The following is a 26,663-nucleotide window of genomic DNA, read 5'->3' as shown; positions in this document are numbered from 1 at the left end:
ATACCGGGTCAGCTACTTCGCAGCAAAACCTGATGGTTGTGGATGAGCAAAGGATGCTAAATATATTCCCAAAATCAGAAGCAATGCCCAGACTGATAGTAGGGGGATATTTTGTATCTGGAGTTGCAGCTACAACACAGAGCTCACCAGCATTACACAGGGAAGTCAGCTCCCATGGCAAGGAGATGCCATCAAGTCACCCCAGAAATCCTGCTGGTAGTTCTGCCTACCTTGTTACTCACCATCAGCCAAAAATTCTCCTGGGAATGTTCCCCACTCCCAGCTCCCAGAGCTGGTAGATCAAAGGTGAAAAAAGCATCGTGAAGAAGCAAAACTCAACTTTTTTTTCTGAGTTGTGGCAGCACAGGATGAGAAATGGCCCCTTCCTGTCCCCAGGGTCTTACAGGGCAAGTAGGAAATGGGACAGCAAGAGAAGGGACACTTTTTATACCAACCAGGGCTAAGCCAGACACCCAGTCAGTGGTTTAACCTCATCTACTCAGGAGCCCTGGCCAGTGACTGGGACAGAGCATCTTCATCCTCTAAATCTAGCTCCAAAAACCTCCCACCAGGGCTAGATCCAGGCAGGATCTGCTTTGCAGAAGCAGGAATCAAATCCTGAGGGAAATCACAGCCCTGCTCACAAGAGCCTCTTTGTGCTTCTCCCCAGCCTTTTCACAGCAGATCTCACCTCTCTCTGGGTTTGCTGTTTGCCTTTAGGTGATTAACAAATTCCAGTGGGCTCGGGGATGGAAAATTCTTCATAAATAAATAAATGGATCTAACCGAGATGTAATGAGGCTGTAATTAATTAACGTTTGCCCAATGCCATGAGAGGCCCAATGAAATGTGCTAGTAAAAGGTGAGGTGTTGCTGTAGAAAAGGTGTTATTGTTGGCAAACCCAGGGAGCATTAGCTCCTTGCTTGCTATCTGCTTACCTTCCGTGCTGGTTCACCATTGTTATTGCTCCTGAAGGGAAGCAGGGTGAGGATTTGCAGGCCAAAGAGCTCTCTGCCTGATGAGGAAAGGCTGAGAGACCTGGGGCTGTTCAGTCCAGAGAGGAGGAGACTGAGGGGGGATCTAATTAATGTCTATAAATACACGAGGGCCTCAAGAAGGCAGGGACAAGCTCTTGTCACTTGTGCCCTGGGACAGGACCAGGGGCAATGGATTCAAACTGGAGCCCAGAAGTTCCACCTCAACATGAGGGAGAACTTCTTTCCTGTGAGGGTGACAGAGCCCTGGGACAGGCTGCCCAGAGAGGCTGTGGAGTCTCCTTCTCTGGAGACTTTCAAGACCTGTCTGGATGCCTTTCTGAGTGACCTGCCCTAGATTTGTTCCTGCTCTGGCAGGGGGTTGGACTCCATGATCTCTGGAGTTCCCTTCCAACCCCTCATATTCTGTGAGACTGTGATTACAGAGGTAACGATTGAGCTCTTGCTGGGTGTGCAAAGCTCTACCCTGGATAGAGATGCTGAGAAGTGCCTTACCCAGGAGGGCCTGGGCACTACTACTCCTTGCTAGAGATGTTTTTGCCTCCTAATGCTGCAAATGCTCTTCAAGCTGCAAACTCAGCACCAAGGTTAAGGAGTCTGATCCTCCTGTCCCTGGGAAAAAAAAGAAGACATTTCATAGAATAGTGGACTGGTTTGAGTTGGAAGGGACCTGGATCTGAAAGGTGACTTAGACGCCACCCCTGTATGGGCAGGGACACCTCCCACCAGCCCAGGTTGCTCCAAGCCCCATCCAACCTGCCCTTCAACACTGCCAGGGATGGGGCAGCACAAACTTCTCTGGGCAACCTGGGCCAGTGCCTGAGCACCCTTGCAATAAAGAATTTCTTCCTAATATCTAACTTAAATCTCCCCTCTTCCAGTTTAGAGCCATTACCCTGCGTCCTGAGGGAGTCCTCTCTGGTTTTGACAGCTCCAAATTACCACAAAATCTGGTCACCCTTAAATACAGGGCAGAGGACTCTATAGGTGGGGGTTATCTAAGCTGCTCCTGCAGTTTTGCCTGTTGAAGTCAAAGTGCAAACACCTGGGGATTCAGCTGATAATGCTTTAATGTTGAGGTGGGGAATGAATGTTCTACAGGCTGATGCTGAGCTGCACTGAGCAGCTGATCCTTCACACTGCCAGAGAATCTGCATTCAGGCAGTTCCTAAGAGCACATGTCTTACAAAGGTAAGATTAAAGATTTCCTACAAACACCTATGACCAAATATTTCTCTCACCAGGAAAACTCACAGAGTGGATGAAACACCCTTAGAACGAACGCAGCAAGTCGGAGGCTCTGCAGAGGTGCATAAACAGCTGTGCATCAACACCAAAGGAGGGGCAGCTGTAACCTTCAGAGTGTGAGAAGGGAAAGAAATCCCTTCCCACTGTACCTTGGAGGGAAAAAACTGAGACAGCAAGTTGCATTGTAGCTGCTTCATGGATTGAGCAATGACATTTGTTTTTCTGGTAAGCTCTTAAATGCTTTGAAAGAGGTGAAACACGATCCATCTGCAACCTAAGTTTAGAGTCATTGACTCCAAAGCCACCCTCTCAATTACACTTACAAGCAACATTTTCCTGCACAAAATTAGGAGGAGTCCCCATAATCCCTCACCCATTGTAGCACAGCAATGATACACAGTGAAGAAGCTGCTCAAAAGAGGAGACCAGAAGAAAACAACCCCAGATGGCACCAGAAATGCACCAGTGGGCATAAAAAAATAAAAAGGAAAAACTGCAGCAAGAGATGCTGGAGCTTGGGCACACCCCTTGTGGGATCTTGGGGAGCCCCACCTGCCAGCATGAAACCACTCTGCTGGCCTTCATCCCTGCTCTGCAAGATAGGCCAATATTTGGACGGGGTGAGTACGAAGACAAGGAGGAACCCACCTAATGAAACCAAAACGTGGTGGGCTGCTAAAGCCTTTGCCATGTTACAAAGTCTTGAAGTACCAGAGAATCACAGACTGGTTTGGAAGAGACCTTGAAGATCATCTAGTTCCAAACCTCATCTGCAATCACTGCAAGAGTCAGTCCTTGAAGCTGCAACAAACCCAGCACCACGAGCTGTGCAAAAACAGATCTCTGCTGTTCAAAGATCTAGAAGGTCTTTGCTGCCATGGCAAAGGAAAGGAGAGCTGCAAAACATAAGAGATCCAACACCTTCATCACCTCCAGTGAAGTGCATAGAAGACCAGCCTGGCTGAACAGGAGGTTTTGGCTGGTGCTCAGGGAGAAGAAGAGAATTTATGGCCCCTGGAGGAAGGGGCAGGCCACCCAGGAGGACTACAAAAATGCTGTGAGGCTCTGCAGGGAGGGAATTAGAAGGTGCAAAGCCCAGCTAGAAGTTAATCTGGCCTCCATGGTAAAGGACAACAAGAAAAGCTTCTATGAATATACTAACAACAAAAGAAAGACCAGGGAGACCCTCCATCCCCTGTTAGATGCAGGAGGACACATGGTGACAGATGATGAGGAAAAGGCTGAGGTCCTTAATGTCTTCTTTGCTTCAGTCTTTAGTAACAGGACCAGTTGTGTTGAGGGAATCCAACTCCCTAAGCTGGGGCACAGGGAACAGGAGCAGAATGACTCCCCCACAATCCAGGAGGAGATGGTCAGTGACCTGCTGCACCAGGTAGATGTGCACCAGGGGTTAGAAGAGCTGATGGGGATGCTCACCAAGCCACTTCCCATCATTTACCAGCAGGCCTGGCTGACTGGGGAGGTACCAGCAGACTGGAAATCAGCCACTGTAACCCCCATAAGCAAGAAGGGATGGAAGGATGATCTGGGAAATTACAGGCCTGTTAGTCTGACTTCAGAACCAAAGAAGCTGATGGAGCAGATCACCCTGAGAGCCATTATGTGGTACATGCAGAACAACCAGGTGATCAGGCCCAGTCAGCAGGGGTTCATGAAGGGCAGGTCCTGTTTGACTACCCTGATCCCTTCTATGACAGGGTGACCTGCTTATTGGATGAGGGTCAGGTTGCACCAGGGGAGGCTCAAGCTGGATATTAGGAAGTATTTCTTCACAGAAAGAGACATTGGAACAGGCTGTCCAGGGAGCTGTTAAAAAAATGGGTGGATGTGATGCTTCAGGAGATGGTTTAGTGGTTAGGGGTTGCAGGGTGGATGGGGGGTTTCAGGAGATGGTTTAGTGCCTAGGGACTGTAGGACAGACAGTTGGACTTGATGATATTGAAGGTCTTTTCCAACCTTGATGATTCTGTGATTGAGATGTGCAAGACACTGGTGGAGGACAGCAAAACAAACCCCAGGTCAACATCTGAACCAGGTTCCTGGGGACCTCTGTGGCCATGTGTATCTTTTTCCCACAAACCATCCCTTGGCCAAGCTTCTCCTTGCTTCCCACACGGGTCTTGTGTCTCATCTACCCCAAGAAGTCTGGTTTTGGCCCAGGAGGGAGAGTGGAAGACAGTTTGATTGCCAATATCTAATCAGACCTGGGGATCCAGAAAACCATTTATCTTAGGAATTGCTTAATAACAGGCTCAGTGTGTGAAGGATTATCACTGAGTCTAATTAAATAGAGAGAGTTACAGGAGGGAGATAAGGATCCTGTGCAAACGGACGAGGAGGAAGGTAATTGAGATTTAAGCTTCTGCTCTGCCAGCTTCTCACCTAGATCATTGTGAACTGTCTCAACATGCGTGCCTGGAGAGAGGAGGGCTTGGAAAGAGAGAAGGGAGAGGGGGGGAAGGCAGCCATGGACACGTCACTCACCCCTGCTCCATTTGTCCCCGCTCCTGTTTCCATAAAATCCCCAGGAAGCCCTGGAGTGCAACCAGGGAATCAGGGTAAAGGAACAATTAAGCCCTGGGGTGTAAATGACTTAGTGCTGTGGAAGAACAAATAAGCTCTGTGAGCTCTTTTGTCCAGATTTGAGATGTCAGGTGAGGGGTGACACAAGCACCGGGGACAATCCTTGGAAGTGTTGAAGGGCAGGTCGGATGGGGCTTGGAGCAACCTGATCTAGTGGGAGGTGTCCCTGCCCATGCAGGGGGGTTGGGACTGGATGATCTTTCAGGATCCTCCCCATCCAAACCATTCCAAGTTGTGCCTCTAGCAGCCCCAGGTTCTTGCTTTGCCTCTGGAGACAAAAAAGTCTCTGTTGCAGCACAGAAAACATCCCGAGGATCTGCCCAAGAGGTGATGGCCACCTTGTTGAGCATTTCAGGGGTTGTTAATTGTTAAGGGGGTGGACACACATGTGACACCCCAACTCCTGCCACCTTTTGAGCCAGGTTGCAGGAGGTCCAGCATCCCTTCTGCTCTCTGCAGAGAGGGGGAAAGCAGTTGGTTGGGGATGTGGAGCAAGCAAGCGAAAGAGAAGGGAAAAGAGCAGGAAAAGGGAAGAGAATACAAATTAGGGTAGAGGTCCCAGCATGACATTTCTGCTACAAAATTAGTTCTATTCCAGCACTGCTCAGCTCCTGGCAGCAAGGGGGCTTCTTCATCACTTCCTGGGGTTACACGAGCACCAGCAGCTGTTTATTATGTGTATGGTGGAACCCATCAGGCCTCAGTCTCAGAGCCTCTTGTGCCAGGCACTGAAAAAAAACACTCAGGAACCCAAACCAGCAAACCTTTCTGAGGAGAGGGGGGAGCATGTACTGAGCCAAAAGCCTTTGTGTGTGCGAGGAGGAGAGAGGCTGCAAGGAGATGAAAGCAGCAAGGCAGCTATAGCAGACAATTCTGCTCCAGTCCTTTGTGGCCCTGTAAAGAAAAATATCAAAAAAACAGAAAAATGTGCCTGGAATACCAAAGGGAGCAGTGGGAATCCAAGAAAAAGCCTGAAACTTATTTCTCTGCACCTCAGTCGACACATCCCAAATCAAGGTGGGCAGAGAGAACCCAAAAGAAAAGCCCCATCAGACCTAGGATGCTCTTGGCCAGCCTCCCCCTCAAAGCCATCTCAAAAGCCAGAGGATCATTCACATTTTCCTCACCCAAGGATACGAAGAGAACAAGCAAAGAAACTCAAGGGGTGAGGAAAATGTTTCAGGTCCCCTTGGCAAGACAAGCAGCAAGCAAGCACCAGGCTTTGTGCTCACCAACACATGGAGAAACAAGACAAAGGTGTAACAGAGAAGGGAGAAAAATATTTGCCCTTTTTTCCCCCCCCCTCTCTAGAGTCCTTTTCCCTTTCAGCCAAACCATATTTATCCCGTGGGACTTTGACAGTGGCCTACAAACCGCACAAAGCCTGTTTGCTCCCTTTCACCTCCCTGGCAGGAGGATGGGTGGAGCAGCTCTGAAGAACCAGGGTGAAAACCAACAACCCCAACCTGCTATTTAGGAGGGAGAAGAGCAGCTGGACAGCGGGCAGGACAGAGGGGCTGGGAACAGCTCTAATTCTGGGTGAGGAGTTGATGCTCTGTGTCCCTTCCACGCTGGTCCTTCTAGTCTAGTAGAGCACCACGTCCCTCCTGACCCAGGGGGACCCTTATTGCCCTCAAACCCCACTCCTGAGCCACCAACTAAAATTTCAGGCCTCCTCAGGACCCGATTTCACTTGCACACCAATTTCCCAGGACTTTAAGCCCTGTTAAATTGCAAAGATCTGCAGGAAATCTGGAGCGACGACGTTGGCTCCTTCCAACCGCGCTTTAGGACACGATAAATTCAGCCTGAACTTCAAACTTCCTCCCACGGGGAGCCCTGAGAGCCAAAAAGCACTTTCAGGACAAATTCACAGTGTGTAATGGATATGTGACTAAAGCAGTGGGCTTTTAGGTAAGCCTTAATCCTTAATAAATTACAGATAATTTGTATGTAAAGGGGCCATAAAGAGTATCTGGATACTTTTAATAACTAAATGGCTGAGAGAAGAGGAAAGAGGAGATGAGAAGACTAATTAGCTATAAATTTAAAGAGGAGAGCAGAGTAGCAATCCCTAGAAAGGCTCACTTTATTTTGGGAAATGCTGGCCTGATGGGATTGAAATGCTCTGTGGGAAGAGGACAGGTTTTTAAAGCATGGGAGTGTTTGGAGGTGGACAGAGGAAATGAGGAACCGGCTCAGACTTGAATTTTTTGGGGCAAAAAAAAGATCATGCTGTGGAAGCTGAGCATTCTGAAGGGCTCTGGGTGGATGCTTTTCCAAAATTTGAGGTGCTTTCTGTTTCAATGGCTTTGAAAACAGTATAGTCAATGGCTTCCTCAGAAAAACACTGATTTATCCACAAGGATTTCTGCTTGAAAAAGGAATCTTTTGGTGGAAAACAATTGCTCAGGAGTCCTCAAATGCAGTATAGTCTGATTATCCCAGACTCTTAGCCTTCCTAGAACAAGTGGAATGCCTAGAGTATGAATGGTCATGGGCAAGCAAAGGTTTTCCATCATTAATCCACCCCAAAGTCCCTCTGCACAGCAGGGGATTTACTGCAACCTGGGCAGAACCTTCCAGAGGGGTTTGCAGGATTTGGGATGTGCCACTCAACTGGACTTCCACCCTCAGCATCCAGGTCTGGTCCCCAGAGGGCTTTCCCTGGCTCCCTGCACCCATAACCTCTATCACCAGCACTGTGTATCCATGAGGTGGGTCACCCCATTTTTCTGCAATAGAAACATTGCTCTGAGCCATCAACATCTTCCCATCTAAGATGGGGAGGAAAATAAAGATGGAATTGGCAAAAATCACCAGAATTTGCCCTCTTTGAACACAAAAAATCACACTCCTTAATATCACTTTAAAATCTGACCCTTTCCTTATGTCTTGCAAACCCCCTTTTCACTAAGCTGCTCCTCCTGTCACTGCAAAACAAAAGCAAACCAGGGGAGTCCACAACCAACATGGGCATTTGTGAGGAAGGGCAGAACCTCCCTCCCTCCCCAGAGTCTCATCTTTCATGACCCTCTGGTACATTTTAGCAGGTGATGGATCTGGGGGCAGCTAATTCTGCTGGCTGGTTAATTAATCCAGCATTACAAGAGCAACGAGAGCCTAATGACCATTCTTAATCCCCCTGCAATAACATTGCATGCCATGTTTCAAAGAAGGCACCTGTTGGGGTGCAAGCAGGGTACTCAGGATCCCCAGTGGCTACTGGTGATTAGTGCCATGCCCACCACTGATATTTTATTGGCCAGCATTTGATATGTTGTCCACTCAATCCAAGCCCAGAATATTGGTTTACAACAGTAATTAAAAGCGTGGAGCTGAATGCTCAGGCTCCATGCTCTGATGTGATTTACAGGTTGTATTTAATTACCTGACAACTGTGATTTACCACATCTACCTGGTGGGTACCATGTGCATTTAAATCAATTAAGGTTTGGTGGCTTTAGTGTGTCTTGCTGGGGAAGGAGGGAAGAGTTTCTCATGAACAATTAAACTCCAGCCACACACCAGAGGAAAAAAAGAGTCAGTTATTTCAGGCACCTCAACTGCAAACAAGATAATGTGACCTGGGCAGAGTCACACAGCAGCTGTTTATAGAGCATTGCTTGATTAGTGCCTTTTGGTGGAAGATTTAACTAATTAGTTGAGTAGGCCTTCAATAAACTAGACACGAAGTTATGCTCAGCTTTAATTACATAGTTGTCCTGTCAGCCCGTGCAGCCAGACGTGCTGAAGTGTTTTGCTGAATGAGGGTCAATCTAAATACACATCTCATGTGAGCATCTAGGAAGCTGCCCTGATATTAAATTAATTAACTCGGTGGTTCAGAGAGATTTGCAGCTGGGGAAAAAATATCCAGAAATATAATGGGGACAAGTAAGAAGAGGAAAGAGAACAGCTGGAGCCTGGGATCAGACAGGGCACTGAACAGGCAGCTCCTTTGGCTGCTCCCATTCCCTTTGGCAGGATGAAATGCATGTTTGGGCTGCAGGGCAGCTTCTTCTGGCCCGTTGCCCCAGGGAGGGAAGGCAATTGCAGAGGGCCCTCAAGGATGGAGATTTTTACCTGCTGCCCACTTACCAGCTTTGTCCTTCACACCCCTCTTCTGCATCATAACACCCTCCTTTTGTTCCTCTCCTCTTTCCCACCTTGTCCCAACCACAGGCTCCATGTTTGCCCAGTCACCTCCTGTCCCCACCACTTATCTTCCACCATGACACTTTTAAGTCCAGATCTCTCTCACTGCCATCCCAAACCCAACTCCTCTTTCCAGTCCAGCCTCCTCCATCTCAAACCCTATTACTTATGTGCTTCTTCTAATTTGCACCCACCTCTGGCCTTCCCTGGAAACCCTGGGAGCTCCTCAGAGCCAGTAGGACATTGCCAGCTTCATAACTCTCTCCACCCCCAGCTGTGGAGATACCCTGGTCCCTTCTCTGTTTTTTTGGAGGTGTTGTATCCCAAATCCAGCCAGGACAGAGGCACTGGGTTCCAATACCACTGCAGATGCATCTCCTCTTCCACCTTCCATCTCTAAAGGACCCCCTTGGGCCATGCTATTCTCTGTTCCCTCCTCCAGCATAAAACCCCAAACATCCAAGAACATCTCACTCATCTTCTAAGTTTTCTTTCTTCACACCCAAATCTTTTCCAACTTGCCCTACACCAGATGACCTTCTCTTCCCTTCCATCCTGTTCTTTTTCTCTCAGGTTCACACTCACCTTTACTCCTTGGTATTTCACAACCACTTCCCCCATCACTACAAACCTGCCTTAATTTATACCCCTTCCCAGCTCCCACCCATCCCCAGCTGCTCCTCATCAAAAAACTCACTGACTGTGCCTTTTGGCTCCTCTTTTCTCCTCTTCTGTCCAGTTTCTCTTCTGCCACTTGCCCTCCCTTCTCCTTACAAAGTGTCTCAATCCCACAGAATCCCAAAACAAAGAGGTCCAGTCCTCAGATGGAAAATGCCTTTCAAAAATCCATGTCTTCTGCTCCTGAGATAAATACACACAAGTGGATTGTTTCCCAGCTGCTTTGTTTGTGTAACCTTGAAGCTGTTTTGTACAATCCTTTCGTTTTGACAGCTTAAGACTCGTTAGGAACTAATATTTTTAAATCAAAATAACTCAGAGCTACAAGAGGTTGTTAAAGATCGCCCAGACAATCTGTGCAGGGAGCAACACTGAGAAGGAAAATGTATTTATTATTTTATTTTCTAAAGAAAAGGCCTTTCCTTGGTTACCTTCCCTTCAACCCAGGAGATGTCTGAGTTAAGTAAACCCACTCCCTTTCCAATTTGATGGCTTTTAGGAAGCTGCAAATACACACACATGGATACAGACTGATTGTCTTTCTACCTGGCATTTCTCTGTGAATAAAGGGCTTTTGGCCAAAACCAACCAGATAAAATCTTTCAGGAACTTTTACAATGTCACATACTTGTGCAAACTGCCAGCATGTTTATAGCAACAGGCACCACAACAGCCCTCTAGGCTTTCAATTAAGCCAGGCAGATCCAGCAACCTCCTCCCTCTGTTTATGTGCATGGATTTGCATGTGGCATCCTGAGAGAGATCACCCCGCCAAGGCACGTAGGTGCTGGGGCTATGGGGGGGGGAAATCACTGCTCTCCACTGACCCTCCTGCCCTCACACCCCACAAATGGACCATGGACATGTCTGCAGGAACCCACCAGCTGGCTACAAGGTGATGGAGCCCAGCATGGTGCTCAAAACTAACCCAACATGGTGATTTTGGGAGGCTTTTTGTAGCAAGACCTTGAGCTGCTTCACCAATTCCTGCCTGTCTGTGTGAAGGGAATTAAATAACAGTTAATCAGCTCGCTGAAGGTGCTGTGAACTGTCAAAGACCTGGAAATCCTGGAGCATAGGATCCAGGGGGAGAAGGAAATAGGATCATGCCTGATGGAGTGTGTAGCCATCTTGGGGAGAAGTTGCCCAATGCTGGAGGTGGAGAAATTACCTTCTGAGTTGTGTGAAGGTAAAGGGGGAAAAGAGGTTCTCATTTTAGAACACAAATATTCCTACTGTTCTTCCAGAATATCTGATCTGATAAATGTCCAAAAGCAGATGACTTTGGTGTGCTGGAAAGAAGGAATTTCATGATTTTTAGGGCTTCTTTCTAGGCATGTTGTTGGCTACTTTGCCAGATAGTGCCTGAAGTGGTGGGCTTCCATCTACCTGGGCCAGACAGAAATATAAATAACATCTGTGAGGATAAGGTGGAAGCGACTAGTTTGAGTTCTCAATCAAACAGGCTGGAAGGATAAGATCAACATCTTTAACCATTAAAATCTTCCCACCAACAGTGGGATTTTTACCCAATATATTGATTTCTTCAAGGAATAAATTACCTACCTTATGTTTCCATTTCTCAATTGAAATTATTTTCCAGTGGCTTCCTTCTCAGAGGATAAAACCTTTCCTCTTTGCACCTTTCTGTGAGGCAGGAGGTGCAACCCTCAGTGGCCAGGGGTGAGGACTGCCCATGCAGACGTCACTCGACAGGTAAAATGAGTCCCCTGGGGCAGCAGAGGGTGATGGAGAGCTCCAAAACAGGATGGGAAAGTGTCCAGACTGCTGCAGAGTGGAGCCTGGGAAAGATGAGTGTGATTTATTGTGCTAAATCCCACAAATAAAAATAAGTAAGTGACTCAAGCATGTGCTTGCCTTAGCAGGGGTCAGGGAGACACGTCCCTCTTCTCACCTGGTGGAAAAGTGCCCCGGGGGATCCTCCCAGGATCCAGTTACCCATCTGGGGAACATCACTTTGAGCCAACAGCTTTGGTTTCCAGTCCCTTGGGATTCCAGCTGAACAATCAAAGGGGTGAAAAGGGGGAAGCTCCACCCAAGCTGGTGCTTCACGGGGCAAGAGGCATCAAGTGACAGAGAAACAAGCCCAAGGTGCAGCCAGTGCCATGAGGTGCCTACCTAGCCCTGAATTTTGATTAATTACCACAGCACAGCTTTATATCTCTCTCCAGAGGATTTAACCACGGCAGGAGACACTCATGGCCAAGAGGGAAGGTGACAAACTGCTCCTGCTCTCAGCCTGCAAACTTCTCTCCTGCTGAAAATCCCTTCGCAAGTAGAGATCAGTTTGGAAGGGCCATGTTCAGTGGGATTCAAGAGAGAATTGGAGGGTGGGGGGACAGGCTCTGCACACACAGCTCAGCCAGAACTGCCATGAAAAGAAAGAAGAAATGATTCACTCTGTCACCTTGCCACTGGCTGCTCGTGGGAGGAGAGGAGAAAGTGCCGACTGCCCACTCGCCAAACCCCGCTCTCCTTACTCAGAGGAAATTTTTATCTTGCCACCCACACAAATTCAAGAGCCCCTGACTCATCTCCCTGGGTAATGAGATCAGCTTCACAGCCAGGAGAATTTCTGAATACAATAAAAGTTGCCTCCTAAGTCCTCCACTCGTAGAAGGCACTTCTTGCAGCTTTCCCCACCTACTCCAAGAGCTGGAAATGTCCTGATTCGTTTCCATCTTCACCTCTCCCAGGAACAGAGGCTCTCAGGAGATCCCACGACTCCCAGAGCCAGGGGTTTTTTTTGGACAAACACCATTTATCCTTGAAATACAGCGAAAAACCCACAATCACAAGAGCTGGCAAAGCTCTTGCAGGAACCAAGAGGTCTGGCCCTTGATGAGCTCCATCTCAAGATATCTCGCTCATTCCTGGCTCTCCTCCCACTGCTCCATTCCCAGCTCAGTCCTGGCAGTGGAGGACAGAGGGTTTAACACCTGGATACAGCTCCTGTCCTCTGCAGCTGCTGTTGCAGGGCAGGATCAGGCTATGAATCACAGGCCCCTCTGGATTTTGGACAAGAAAATCATTCCCAGAGGGATTTTTGAGGCTCAGCTTCAAGTTTAGGGTCTCTCCTCTCAGCTCTGTGGTTGGGTTGTGGGTTGTGGTTTTTTTTTACATTAGCCCTTTGGGCTCAGGGTTCTGATTACTCCTTTTCATTCCTTTTTTCTTTAATGATTCGGAAATATTTGAGTGACAGACCTTTTATTAAAACATGGTTATCAGAAAGCATCCAAGAACGGGCAGGGCTAGAGCTCCACTCAGGGTTTCCATGCCTCAGGGAGAGTGAAGCTCCTCCTGGCTCTCTCCTGGCCTCTGATGAGCAGAGCTTTGGTATGCAGGCTTGGATGAAGAAGGCAGAAGAACATGACTGTCCCAAAGGGTTGGTAGGAGAATGAGTGTCCATCACACCAGAGAGGATTAGTGGGGAGGTAAAGGAGACTCCTTTCAAGAGCTTCTTCCCATCCCACTCCTGGTAGGACAGCCATGATCCAGAAGGACACGGTGTGGGCAGCTGGGGACACTACTCACCTTGTTCCTTGTCCACTTGGTGACCATCCACACAGCAAGGAGCTGTGTCCTCTCCTCTTGCACTGATGCTTCAGGCACCCAAGAGAAAGCCAGTGGTGGTCCTGTCTTAGACCCCTCCTTTGGAGCTCAGCTTCACACAAGTCCTTTTTTCTTGCTTCACCTTCTTTCCTCCTGCTTTGCCCATTGAGACTGGGAGTTCCCCAGGAGAAGAAGCCTGTAATGGTCCTTCACTTGCTGGTGCAACAGTTACTGCCATGATTGTATCTTCTGACACAGTCACTGCCCATTGAAGTCTGTGGGTTATATATTCTGTGGGAGGTCAAATTAATTGCTCATAGAACTGATGAAAACTGAGATTCAAACCGTCTAAAGTACAGATATTTTACACTTCTCTTTAAAGAAGGCTCCAAAATGAGACTTGGGGCATTTGGGCCACAACCTGAACTTATTTAAAGAAGGTTGCTCTTGGGTTGCTGTGTGTCTTCTCCAAGCTCTCCCATCTTCTGCAAAAGGTTCTGGCTGCAATTTCCAACAAACTGGGCAAGAAGAGTCCAGCCACTGTCCCCAGCTCACCTGGTCCAGGAGATTTTGGGTTTTGGGATCAAGTGCCAAGTACCAATTACTCTGCCAGAGCACACACTTGACACCTCTTCCCACTCCTCCCAGGATAATGAGGTTTCTGCCCAGCCAAGGCAGCATCACACCTCATGCAAAATGAAGGAAAAAAAAAATCCCAACAACCCAGTTTACTCTCTCTTGCCTATCCATGAAGCAATTCCAATGCAAATTGGAAGTAATTCCAATTCCAGTTCCAGTTATTTAATGGACTAGATGAACTTGAAAGCCACAAGGAGCCCCTGCAGAGAGAGGAAACGAGCATTTCCCAGCTGCTCACCTCTGGTGGGTCACTCACAGGTTTTGGCATGGAGGGCCATCACTGGCATCTGAGGCTTGGCCACACCATCCCTCCTCTGCTGCCAGGAGGAGAGGAGGTTGGGAGGGGGGGCTTGATTTCTGGTTTTCTAATAACACTTGTGAAAATGTCACTCTTACTGGAACTGGATGGATGCTGGGCAGGTTTGCTCGAGGCACGGAACTAAGCCCCTTTTCCTAGAGGCCACCTATCTTTCAGGAGATAAGGTTTTTTGGGAAGCCAATGGGTGTCTTCACTGATGAAAGATATGAGCAGAAAAATTCCACCTGACATGCAGGGACAGACCCTGCTGATGGCCTGGGGCTGCACACACCCCTATCACCAGGCCAGGGGTGCCAAGCGTTAGCTCGGCTCCATCCCACTTACCTGCTCCCAATTGCATGTCCTCAAATCCTTTTTTTCCAAAACAAAAATTATTATCAGGGCTTTCAGCTTCTCTGTTTTGCTTGGCCAGGTCCCCTGGGTTCATTGCTGCTCACCCTGCTCCTCTCTGCTCCCCAGACTGGCTCTGCCAGGGGAGGTCTGGATGGGGCAGAAGGGTCTGGACATGCAGGATGTGGTGCTGCCTGCTCCAGGCTCCACTTGGGACACAAAGCAGTGGGAAAAATCCAGCCCAAACTTGTTTTAACAGAGGACTTTGTTTCCCATGCACTCCCAGCAAATCTTGCTGCTTCCTTCTCCTTCTTTCTGCTCTTTCCTTCTTCTTCTCCTTCCCTTTCTCCACCTTTCTTCTCCTTCTTCTCCTTCTCCTTCTCCTTCTCCTTCTCCTTCTCCTTCTCCTTCTCCTTCTCCTTCTCCTTCTCCTTCTCCTTCTCCTTCTCCTTCTCCTTCTCCTTCTCCTTCTTCTTCTCCTTCTCCTCCTCCTTCTCCTTCTCCTTCTCCTTCTCCTTCCCTTTCTCCTCCTTTCTTCCCCTTCCCCCTCTCCCTCTCCCTCTCCCTCTCCCTCTCCCTCTCCCTCTCCCTCTCCCTCTCCCTCTCCCTCTCCCTTTCCCTCTCCTCTTTTTCCCTCCCCTCCTTTTCCTTCTCTTTCCTATCATCATCACCATCATCATCATTTTCCACTGAAATACCCAGCCACAAACACGTTATGATTTGGGTTTTGCCTCACCTTGTTTTCCCAACAGAAAAGCATGTCGTTGTTTTTGAGAGGAATTCATGAACTAAACAAGCAACAGGGTAAAAACCACCTAAAATTTTCCAAGCAGGGTGAAGGAGCCTGGGAAGGAGCTGGGAAAAGTAGCAGTGAGAGGCTGGAGGCTCTGAACCCAAGCAGGAGACATGTGAGGAGAAACAGAGAGTGGAAGAAAATGACTGAGAAGCACCTTTCCTGTATTCCTGGTTGCTCCTAAAATTTGAGGAGCAAAGAAACACAGGCCCCGTGTGTCAAGAGGAAGGAGAGGGGAAGAAAACCAACAGCATCACCAGCTCAGCAAGATCTTCAGGAAAAATACAAATGACCTTTTGTGCTGTCTGGGGAGAGACTCTTCCATCATCTTTATGGATTTCCACCTTCGGCAATAGCTAAATGGCCTTGCATATCTTCCATCAAGACACTAACAGCCCTGCCATAAATCTTAACCCCCAAACTATCATTATTTGCCAGAGAAAATGAATGGTTTGCTCTCACATGAAAAACAGCTCAACTTCTGGAGGAGAGGACCCTGCTCAGGCTGGGTGTTCTCCCCGGCTGCATTTCGGGCTCGCTCCTACTTGTCGGTGGGATGAGCACTTCTTGGGGACTCAGCTTTTAGAAACATCCATGAAAATGTGCCATTTTCTGTTTCTTGAACCTGATATCATCTGTTGCTTGGCAGAGTGAGTCAGGCTGGGAAACATTGCTAGGCTGTCAAGACTCAGGTTCCCATCTGCAAAATGGACTGAGATCAACTCACTTGGAATAAATAAAGATCAAAGAGTATTGGAGTCCCAGAAATGAAGATTATTGGGGTCCCAGAAATTATAATAACTGGGGTTAGAATCAATACAGCCAGAAAAAGTGTCCCGAGCTCATTTTGCTCACCTCCTGTCCTCCCCAGGACACCCAGCCCAGGTAGGGGCTGGCCCAGCCCCTCGTGCTGGCTCTGGGACAGCTGCCATGTGATTTAATTCCTCCCCTCTCATTTCCACTTCCTCAGCCAGGATGCCTGCAAGCCCGGAGGGAGAGCAGGGGATGAGGGGAAACATCAGTTTCTTAACAAATTCTTGTGTCATCTCCTTGACAGCACCTTGAAGCACTGAATGACACTCAGGAATGATGTGGCTTAACCTCAAGAGTTCAAGCGAGGGAGCATTTCCCCTGCCAAGGAGCAACAGAAATCGACGGAGAAGGAATCTGTTCCAGCCCTCCCTGCCAGCAGCCACCAATCCCTTCAGCTCACGTGGCAGGGACACGGCTGAGAATGCCAGTTATGTCACTTTGGAACAGCATTAGGATCATAGAATCATAGAATGGTTTGGGTTGGAAGGGACCTTCAAGATCATTTAGTTCCAACCCCCTGCATGGGCAGGGACACCTCCCACCAGCCCAGGCTGCTCCAAGCCCCATCCAACCTGCCCTTCAACACTGCCAGGGATGGGGCAGCCACAGCTTCCCTGGGCAACCTGGGCCAGGCTCTCCCCACCCTCACACTCCAGAATTTCCTCCTGATGTCTGCATATTTGGATGTTTGGGAATAAAGGGGACATAAGATACCCTGCAAAATTATGGCCTTTTGACCGAGGTAGCACAGCTGACCTTGTACCCATTGTTAATCTACAGGCAATCGAAAATAAAAGGGCTTAATGGGAAGCACTGGGAAGGTGAGGGTGAGCAAAGGGAATTTTGGGAGCACCAGTATTCCTGTGGGATGCAGGCTGTGCTCCAAGGGTGCCTGGCCCAGTGGGGAGGAGCTGGATACAAGGGCTTTCCCAAAGCTCTCCCTTTCCACACTTCTTATCCGGAGACCAATAAAAAGCCACCATCTTAAATCCCCAGGAGTAAAGGTTTAACATGACCAAGAAGAAGAAGCCTGGAGAGCATTAATTAATGTATATAGGTGATTGCTGCCTCCTCTTCCCTTTTTCTCTACCCTTTGTCTTCCTTCAAAAGACAACAGGTGGGAACAGCTTTTTCTGCCCATGCCAGGCCTCACCAGCTGAGACTTCTTTCTCCTCCCCACAGACTGTGCAACAATTTAATGTGCAGGCTCATGATTCATGTAGCTTTCCCAGAGTTTATCTGCAATTAAGGCTCCCATCATTTCCTTGCAGGCTGTTTTCCCCATGCCATGATCCCCTGTCCCACAGCCTGGGCAACACGTGGCATCACTTCACACATTTCTCCCCCCAGCTCTCCAAACCAGGGAGGTAAATAACTTCCCATCCACATAGCATTAAGAGCAGACACCTCTGCATGTTCCCACCTTCACTGAATTCTGGGTACATAACCTCACCTTTCTTTCTACCTTCTTTGGGTCAAATCTGTTCCTTGCTCGTGGGATGAACCTCGGCCAGGGAAGACAGTTGAAACACCAAATCCCCAGCCAGGTACTCAGAGGTTATAAATGGTTCCCCACTGATTCATGTCAGCTGAAAATACACCTCAACTGTGTCTCTAGGCTTCTCTACACCACTGCACTGTGCACCCAGGAAGTTCAGCTAAGCACAGATTTCCAGCTCCTGCAACAGGTGTTTGAGGAATGAGGGCTTGTTCTCTTCTATGGCCTCAACAGAATCAATATCACCAGCTTTTTTAAAAGCAACACACACCAGAAAACAACAACAAAAAACAAACTCAGAAAAAAACCCCCATCATCTCTCTGTCTTAGTTCCTGTAGTTTTTTCTAAGTTTTGTTTTTCATGCCCAGCCAGCAGAGCCATGGACAGCATGGTGTGCAGGGTGCAGCACCCATCACACAGAGGGGCCTTTGTGCTGAGAGGAAGAGGCTTGTGCTTGGAGACAACAGAACTTCAAAAAGACCTTTGGTATTTTAGTTGCAAACTCCAGGCCTTGGAAGCTGGGAATGCTGGAAACTGGGTGTTGCAAGAAATGGGAAATGAAACTGGGGAAACACCTCTGGAACTGACAGGGTGAGAAATGAAAACCTGTGCAGTAACAGACACCCTCTCTTCTGTGTTTCCCATCATTCCAGCCCACAAAGGTCTGTCCCTTCCCTCTCCTCCTCCTCCTGTCACTCATCCTCTTCCCCAAAGCCTGCTGAGAGCTGCCTGCTGACCTGGACAGGAGGCTCAAGCTGAGAAGAACCAGGAGTATTAAAATAAAGCAGGGAGCTGGCAAGGCAGAGCCTGCAGCTCCATGTCACCCATTCCAGAGGGTGACATCACGTCATGGGCCCTAAATGCTCCTCACTTGTCATTTTTACCTTCTCTATTTATAAAGCAGGATTGCCAGGCCAGGCACGCTGGGGACACACATGATGCCAAGGCAGGATTAAGCCCAACTGCCCAGCAATCATTCTAGGTGATGCCAAGCAAACATTCCTGCATGGAAGAGCAGACACCAGCAGGCAGAGGCTCAGTGCTGACCCACAGACACAGCGAGAGCATCCATCAGCTCTGGGGGTTTATTCAGCCCTCAAGAGTCACAGTGATCCCAAGAGGGATGTAACACAGGGTGATCCCCCCTTTTCATCTCCCTCATAACACAGGCACAGAGTTCATTTTAACTAGAGGAAGTTTCTTAAGAAGAGGAATTTACTTGGGATATTGATACTGCCAGTAATGGAAAACCCACCATAACCTCAGCACTCTGCTCCACGGTCAATTAGCCTGGCTCTTAAAAGGTCCCTCCTGCCTTCTCCATCACCCATTCCATCCATTAGGGAAAATCCAGTAGATTAAAAAATGAGATGCATGTCATTTCAACTTCTATATCATGGTTTAATGCAAAAAAAAAAAAAAGGGGGGGGGAAAGGTATAATTCACCAAAAAAAACCCACAACCCAGCCCTTCCCTGTAAGATGTTCTTTTCCAGAAGCTGCAATTACAGCTCTTCTGCTTCTGCCTCCAGCCCAAGAGCTAATGAAGGCACTGACAGGGTGCAAGGAAGGGACTTGGCCCAGCATGGGGCCCAGCCCTAGGAACAGCAGGTCTCACACAGCCCTGGCCATTTGCTGCTGTCCCCGTTCAATCATAGAATCATGAAGGTTGGAAGGGACCTTAAAGATCATCCAGTTCCAACCCCCCTGCCATGAGCAGGGAACCCAACCACTAGACCAGGTTGCACAAAACCTCATCCAACCTGGCCTTAAAAACCTCCAGGGATGGGGCATCAACAACCTCCCTGGGCAGCCCATCCCAGTTCCTCACCACCCTAGAGTGAAGAATTTCTTCCTAATATCTCACCTAAATCTCCCTCTGCCAGTTTTCATCCATCCCCTCTTGTCCTCTCCCTCCCTGCCCGTGTCCCAAGCCCCTCCCCAGCTTTCCTGGAGCCCCTTCAGGCACTGGAAGGTGCTCTAAGGTCTCCCTGGAGCCTTCTCTTCTCCAGGCTGAACACCCCAACTCTCCCAGCCTATCTCCAGAGCAGAGCTGCTCCAGGCTCTGAGCATCTTCTTGGCCTCCTCTGGTCTTGCTCCCTGCTCTCAGATTCCATTCTCAGTGTTCAGCTAAAGAGAATGAAGCAACCAAATTTTGAGACATCTGTCTCTGCTAAAGTTACCAGGGGGTCACTCATTTCCATGCAAATCAGGGTCTGGTGGCTTATAGAATGTGTGGAGCTGGAAAGGACCATTAAAAGTCATCTGGTGCAGCCTCCCCTGCAGTGCACAGGGATCTTCTGGTCTTATCAAGACATCTGCAACCTAAACTACAGAAACCAACTTAACCTCTATCTTCAACCAGAGATAAATTCACCTCTGCAGGAGACTGGATAAACTGTCTCTTTCTCTGCCCTGACCATGGATGGAAAGAAGATGGTGAACTCAGACTAAGCAGCAAACTTTTAGATGGTCCAAGTCAGAGGAGATGAATCCCACCCAAAAGGAGAAGTGTTCCAAGCCTCAGCTGTGCAGGATTGCCCGACAGATTCTCAAAAGGAGAAGAAAAATTTCTTCCTTAGTTTTAAAAAAACCTAAAAGTAGCATGAAGTTTATTTCCTCACCTCTTCCCTGTCAGGCCTGACAGGGCTCATTTTTTGCATGCCATAAAAGCAAGAAAAAGGGGATGAAGTGATCCAAGTACCAACCGAAACTGGAGGAGAATGTTGGAGAAGGAGCCAGAGGAAGAGTGTAAATCACAGCAACTTTCACTGAGAAGTCATGACAGCTCTTCTGCTAAATCCAGGTGAAATTCACTGGTATGAGCTCATTTGGCTTCAGAGCAGCAACGAAATGTCAATCAGGATACGGGAATTATGTCACAGTAAAGAGTAATGGGACCTGAGATACCTGAGGTGGATTTTGGACCCCGAACTAGATGGTGGCTTCACTGGAGATGGGTGAGAAGATCCAGGTTCAGACATTAAGGGCTGGTGGCTTCAACCTGAACCTCTCTACAGCAGGTGAGCAGCCCTGCAGGAGCAGAGCTGTGATTTGCAGGTGGGGCTGGTGACTGCCAGCCTTGGGGACCTTCAGAAACTCACCCCCAACACAAGTTCCACCACAACTGAGGTTTCATAACCCAGACTTGATTGCTACAGGTTGCTGCCATCCACACCTCTCCCATCCTTCTGCAGCTGCTGGAATCAATTGCAGGTGACAAAACACTACCAGAAAATCATAGACTCATGGAACGGTTAGGGTTGGAAGGAACCATCTAGATCCAACCCCCTGCATGGACAGGGACACCTCCCACCAGCCCAGGCTGCTCCAAGCCCCATCCAACCTGCCCTTCAACACTGCCAGGGATGGGGCAGCCACAGCTTCCCTGGGCAACCTGGGCCAGGCTCTCACCACCCTCACACTCCAAAATTTCCTCCTCATGTCTCACCTCAATCTCCCCTCCTCCAGTTTTCATCCATCCCCTTTGTCCTCTCCCTCCCTGCCCTTGTCCCAAGCCCCTCCCCAGCTTTCCTGGAGCCCCTTCAGGCACTGGAAGGTGCTCTCAGGTCTCCCTGGAGCCTTCTCTTCTCCAGGCTGAACACCCCAACTCTCCCAGCCTGTCTCCAGAGCAGAGCTGCTCCAGCCCTTGGATCATCTCTGTGGCCTCCTCTGGACTCCCTCCAGGAGCTCCATGTCTTTCCTGTGTTGGGGGCTCCAAAACTGGACCCAGCCCTGCATGGGGGTCTCGCCAGACTGGAGAAAGGAAGGACAATCCCCTTCCTGGCCCTGCTGGTCACACTGCTGGTGATGCAGCCCAGAACACAGTTGGTTTCTGGGCTGTGAGTGCACCGTGCTGGCTCATCACAGTGCTCCTCATCACCCAACATCCCCAAGTCCTCTCACTCCTTTGCTTCTTATGCAGCCCAGGACACAGTTGACTTTCTGGGCTGCAAAATCTGTTAGAAGGTTTCGCTGTGCAGCAAAAGCATGGGAATCTGGGAGAATTTATGAGACACTCTGGCAATATTTACAGCCTGGTTCACAAGCCAAAGCCTTCCAAAGGAATTCAAGTACATTTCTTCTGAGCAGCTGAACTCACATTCATCCTCCTATTGCTATCAAAAAGGATCCCTGGGGTTTGCACTCTTGCCAGCTCTTTCAGGGTCTGTCTTTCTTGTTTTGAGGAATGGGCTTCACCTCTTTGTGCCTTTGGTATCCACATCTGTAAAATGGGCACTTCACCTAAACCAGACTCTTTGCATCAAGTCATGTTGCTAAAGCTTTTAAAATCAGGGCCATGGAGTTCTTGTTTCCTTGATTTCACCCTCTAAGGAGAGTCAAGTGAAAGCTGATTCTATAGAAAAGAAGCCTTTGTGTCTCATCTTCCTCCACCAGATTATGTTTCTAAGGTATGTTAAGAAATGGGACCCCATAGGGGTTAGTGGTGTCCATTTAAATCCTTCAAATACCTCCACGCAAACACACCGAGTGCACGAGGATTAACTCCAAAGCCCAGTGGATTATCCAAGGAGCCTTGCATGGCAGAGTGGAGTGGCTGGAGAAAATACAGAGAAAGGTCCGTGTTGTCAACTTCACAACACAACTTGCTCCCCCCTGGTGATACCCCAGGATCAGGTGAAGAGAAAACTTTCACTAGGGGAGAAAAAACCAACCCAAACAGTGGAATTCACAGGGTCAGAACATCAGAGACAGAAGAGATGGGAAACCTGAGGCCACCACCAGCCATCCCCACTGGCTGCACTCCTGGAGCTTATCCAGACTCTCTGCAAATCCATAGGCATACACATATATCTACAAATATCCATTTACACACTCCCAAGTAGTAAAAGGCAACTATGAAAGATGTGGATGTGAAGGACAGGGTTAAACATACAAAATAATGTGAGCAAACACAACCTTGATCAGCCCTTTGAAGGCTGTACATGTTACAATACTCAAAAAGAACATTAAAAATGAAGCAAGCACCATTTCCAACAGGACTCCCCTTCCTTATGAGAAGTTTCAGCTGAGGTAGAAGAGTGATAACTACTTATGATGATCACAGAATCCTAGGGGTTGGAAGGGACCTGGAAAGATCCCCCAGCCCAACCCCCCTGCCAGAGCAGGGTCACCCAGAGCACATCACACAGGAACGTGTCCAGGGGGGTTGGAATGTCTCCAGAGAAGGAGACTCCACAGCCTCTCTGGGCAGCCTGTCCCAGGGCTCTGTCACTCTCACAGCAAAGAAGTTCTTCCTGATATTCACATGGAACCTCCTCTGCTCCAGTTTGCACCCACTGCCCCTTGTCCTGTCACTGGACATCACTGAACAAAGCCTGGCTCTGTCCTCCTGACACTCACCCTTAACATATTTGTGAACATGGATGAGGTCGCCCCTCAGCCTCCTCTTCTCCAAGCTCAAGAGACCCAGCTCCCTCAGCCTTTCCTCATCAGGGAGATGTTCCACTCCCTCCATCATCTCTGTGGCTCTGCCCTGGACTCTTTCCAGCAGTTCCCTGTCCTTCTGGAACTGTGGGGCCCAAAACTGGACACAACACTCCAGATGTGGCCTCACCAATGCAGAATAGAGGGGGAGGAGAACCTCCCTTGACCTACTAACCACCCCCTTTCTAACCCACCCCAGGATGCCATTGGCCTTCTTGGCCACGAGGGCACATTGCTGGTCATGGTCATCCTCCTGCCCACCAGGACCCCCAGGTCCCTTTCTCATACCCTGCTCTCCAGCAGCTCAGCCCCCAACCTGTACTGGTACCTGGGGTTGTTCTTCCCCAGATGCAAGACTCTACACTTGCCCTTGTTGGATTTCATTAAGTTTCTCCCTGCCCAGCTCTCCAGCCTGTCCAGGTCTCTCTGAATGGCAGCACAGCCTCTGGTGTGTCAGCCACTCCTCCCAGTTTGGTATCACCAGCAAACTTGCTGAGGCCACACTCTGTTCCCTCATCCAGGTCCTTGATGAAGATATTGAACAGCACCAGTCCCAGCACCGACCCCTGAGGGACTCCACTAGTCACAGGCCTCCAACTAGATCCTGTCCCATTGACCACAACTCTCTGACCTCTTCCTTTCAACCATGATCCATCTCACTACCTGATCATCAAGAGCACACTTCCTCAGCTTATCTACGAGGATGCTGTGGGAGACAGTGTCAAATGCTTGACTGAAAACCACATCTACTGCCCCACCATCATCTATCCACCGAGTTACTTCCTCATAGAAGGCTATAAGGTTGGTCAAACATGACTTCCCCATGGTAAAACCATGTTGGCTGCTCTTAATGACCCCCTCATCTTTGATATGCCTAGAGATAGTGTCAAGAATAAGTTGTTTCATCACCTTTCCAGGGATGGAGGTGAGGCTGATCTTGTGGTCCATGCTGCAGAAGTTGGTTCCAGCTCATGGAAGTTACTACCATGCTACGTGGGTGGAAGAAGTGACCAAGGGGAAAGTCCAGCTCTGACATCTGGCATGAAATATTTCCCTCTGTAGCCACTGCTAGAAGAAAGGATGCTCTGCTCTGCCATTTGGGCAGCTATGGGACAGGAATGTTAAAGGCTGGTAAGATTTTTTTCAAGGTTATTCAGGGAAAAAGGCCAGAATTGCTTCCAGGCTCCCAGCACCAGGGCTGCATTAGGAGGAAATTCTTCACCATGAGGGTGGTGAGAACCCACCTGGAGAACTGTGCTCAGTTCTGGAGCCCCCAGCATAAGAAGGACAAGGAGCTCCTGGAGAGAGTCCAGAGGAGGCCACAAAGATGATCCAAGGGCTGGAGCAGCTCTGCTCTGGAGCCAGGCTGGGAGAGTTGGGGTGTTCAGCCTGGAGAAGAGAAGGCTCCAGGGAGACCTTAGAGCACCTTCCAGTGCCTGAAGGGGCTCCAGGAAAGCTGGGGAGGGGCTTGGGACAAGGGCAGGGAGGGAGAGGACAAGGTGGAGCAGTTTCAAGCTGAAATAATGGATATTAGGAAAAAATTCTTCCCTGTGAGGGTGGTGAGAGCCTGGCCCAGGTTGCCCAGGGAAGCTGTGGCTGCCCCATCCCTGGCAGTGTTGAAGGGCAGGTTGGATGGGGCTTGGAGCAGCCTGGGCTGGTGGGAGGTGTCCCTGCCCATGCAGGGGGTTGGATCTAAATGGCCTTTAATGTCCCTTCCAACCCAAACCAGTCTATGATCCTATGATTCTATCACACTCTCCTCATTTTTTTGTCCTAACATTTTCCCTGCTTGGATCTGGTTGTCAGTGGCTGCTTGACTGGTCAGAGCTTATTCATAGCCTTAATAAGCAGGTGTGGGACTGCCTGTTTAGCTACATTTTTAGATCCCTGAGCTCTTGCAAACTGTCAGAAAGAAAGGCATTATTTTGGGTAAAATACCACTGCAAACCAGAGTGACACTCAGTGACACGTGAGGATAAATTAAGGCTGAGGATATGTTAAAGAAAACTCTCTGTGCCTTCGTCACATTCCTGTATTCAAGGAGAAATGCAGCTGAGTTTCAGTTGATCTTGGCTTCTTCATTGACCTGTAGCAGTGAATTTTCCCCCCTTTTTAGTGTTTAAATATTTTGTCAGTGAATGATCCCATTCATAAAGTGCTGGTGATGACAGTTCTGCAAAGCTAAATGGCACTTAACTGTGCACCTAATAAATCTGCAACAAAAATAAACAGAAAGGATGGGGGGGGGAAAGATTAACAATGCCAAAGAGCTTAAAAGAATATAAAATCACTGGCAGGTATAAAAGGATATTGTCATTAGAACTGTTTGAAATAGTATTGTGCTCACATTTCCTGCCCCTGTTTGGCTGACCTTTGAATTCCCAGAAGAAAATGGGCTTGGCTGATACCTGGGAACTCTGGATTTGGAGAGATCAGCTGGCTGTGGACACTGCAGATCCATCTCTGTGGCTCTGGGCAATTATCTGCATCCACTGGGACTTCCAGAGGGCATCTCCACTCTCATGGACAGCACAACGTGCATTTCTGAAATGGTTTCTGAATCCATAGAGGAAAAATGACCACAAACCCTCAACCTGCTGCAAGCAGGAGTCAGACTGGGGGGGAAATTAGGGCAGAAAAGCTGGATCTGTGACAAACCAGACAAACCAGTAAGAAACAAGTCACAGAGAGCTCAGAGCTCTTGTCTTGCAAGCAGGTTGCTCATCACACCCCCCAGCTCCAAGACCAAAAGTTTCAAGAAATCAATCCAGCCAAAGGTGGCACTGGTGAAATGTCACATCTATTTACCAACTGGAAAGAAAAATGGAAATAAGCAAAAAGCTGTTAAATGTAGAGAAGATGAAAATGGGAACAAGGGGAAAGAAGTTTGCTGTGCCTAAACCCTCCCTTGATGATATCAAGATGAGTGGAGAGGCTGACAGTCCAGAAGGGAGGGCCACCCTCCAGGATGACCTGGACTGGCTGGAGGAGCTAGTGGGTGAGCAGGAACCTTATGAAGTTCAATGGGAGGAAGTGTAAGATCCTGCAGCTGGCAACACATAACCCAGGAGGACAGTTCAGACTGGGATCCACCTGGCTGGAGAGCAGCCCTGTGGAAAGGGACCTGGGGGTCTTGGTGGATAAGAGCCTCAACATGAGTGACCAGGGTGCTGCAGGGCAAAGAAACCAACAGGATGCTGAGCTGCATCAACAGAGGCATCACTAGAAGAGATCAAGAAGTCATCATCCTGCTCTGCTCAGTGCTTGTCAGGTCACACCTGGAGTGTTGTGCTCAGTTCTGGTCCCTGCTCTACAGACTGGAGAGGGTCCAGAGAAGGGCCACAAGGACAACCAGAGGGCTGGAGGACCTGCCATATGAAGAGAGGCTGAGAAAACTGGGTTTGTTCAGCCTTGAGAAAAGAAGGCTTTGGGGAGACCTTATCACCACGTTCCAGTACTCAAAGGGTGGCTATCAAGAAGATGGAGACTCCCTGTTTGCAAGGAGTCACATGGAAAAGACAAGGGGTGATGGGCACAAATTGCTCCTGAGGAGATTCCAATTGGAC

Source organism: Apus apus, chromosome 22, assembly GCF_020740795.1.
Source record: "Apus apus isolate bApuApu2 chromosome 22, bApuApu2.pri.cur, whole genome shotgun sequence".
Classification (NCBI taxonomy): Eukaryota; Metazoa; Chordata; class Aves; order Apodiformes; family Apodidae; genus Apus; species Apus apus.
Note: the sequence above shows the minus strand (reverse complement) of the source record.